A 1654-nucleotide genomic window follows, 5' to 3' on the forward strand; every position below is an offset into this window, starting at 1 on the left:
GCAAAAAAACAAAAAATCCCAAAAGCTGCAGCCTCTTGATGCAGTGATGACCACTCTTTCAATGCTTTGGTAAACAATTAGCAATATAAATGTCTGATTATTGTTTACCCAGTTTTCCAAATGTAATATGACCACCTTAGTTCTTCAATCATGTATGAAAAAATACTAGAAAAAGGAACTGTGGGACAATGTGCAAAATGTCATAAAAAGTTTGCAAATACCTTAGGTTTTAATCCTACCTGTCTTACAAAGCAAACATCTAAGACTGTAATATCCTTACTCGGAGGAAGAAAGAGTAAGGCTAGACTGCAAGGCTTAAAGATTCTGGAATGCCTGACTTTCCAGATGACAAACTGATGAGACCTTAAATGTTGCTCCTTGTTCAAAGATGACACCAAGAGGTGCGGTGCAGGTGTCCCTAAAGGAAAATCACACTCCAGTCCTGCCAGGATTTACTTCTCCAGCAAACAGCAGTGGGGACTTTGCCAGGTACACCCTGAATTACAATGCCCTAACCTTTCTCTCATGATGGGATACAGAATTAAATTCTTCACTGTTTAGTAGTGTCAATAGTTTCTTTGTTGCTTCATGTGGAACCATTCCCAGGTGAGGAAGTTAATGAACTTCTTCCCACACTGCCAATTCATGGCACTTTGCAGCAATCCTTACAATTGTTTCTAGTGAGTCTGGCAAACAGCTGAGCCAGACCTATGTGATTTTTTGCCCAAGTTCCCACACCTCGGGATCTGTAAAGTAGGAACCAAGATCCTGCTGTTCGCTCCTCATGACCGCCAGCTCTCCCTGCTTCAAGTGCTGACAACTGCAAGAATCTGTATCGTTGCTGGAGCTATTGCTGTGTCAGTACATCTCAGCTGGAACTCAGCATGTGCTGGGAACCTGCGGGGCTGTCAGTACCCGCACAGAAGGACTCTGAAGTTTTACCTGTTTACATCGTGGATCTAGTGGTAAGATGGTAAGGACTTTCATCTACCCAGACAACCCTTCCTGGATTCAAGAACTGACCCTGTTGCCTGTTAGGTCCTTACAAAAATGGAAATGGCATGTGGAGATCAAATACTTAAATTTTCTATTTGTAGTACCAGACACTAAAGGAGTGGAGAACTAAAGAATCTTTACAAGTCTCTCAAACACTTGTAGAGTGCAGGTGTGTGCAACAGAGCAGATCCATAATCCCATTTTACATTAATGAGATGTTGTTTTCAACTTCTTTTGCTCTTCTGTTCTTGCTCCAGCAATTTTACAGCCACCATCTTTTTGGTTTACACTGTTATGTCTCCTGTTGATGTTAGGGGTCTGATATTCTTAGCATGCCTGTGGACTGCTTTGATTATAATTAATCAAGCCAGAGTTGATCTGATCTTTTATCCGTTTTTTAACGTAACCCTATTTTTGACCTATTATCATCACTGGAACAACCAAGAGAACAGCTGAATAGCGTAAGCCTGAGTCAATTTTTAAGATTAGCACATGAGTAAACGTAAACATGCCAGGAAAAAATTGTTGAAAACATGCTCAATTACACCAACACCTGTTTGGCTCATGCCAAAATCCTTTCATTTTTTATCAAATCTTTTGTATCTGTCTCAAATCTGTCCCTCTAATTGTTCTCATTCTCCTACTGTTGATTTTTAGT

This window comes from Buceros rhinoceros, unplaced genomic scaffold (assembly GCF_000710305.1).
Source record: "Buceros rhinoceros silvestris isolate BGI_N320 unplaced genomic scaffold, ASM71030v1 scaffold32903, whole genome shotgun sequence".
In the NCBI taxonomy this organism is placed as follows: domain Eukaryota; kingdom Metazoa; phylum Chordata; class Aves; order Bucerotiformes; family Bucerotidae; genus Buceros; species Buceros rhinoceros.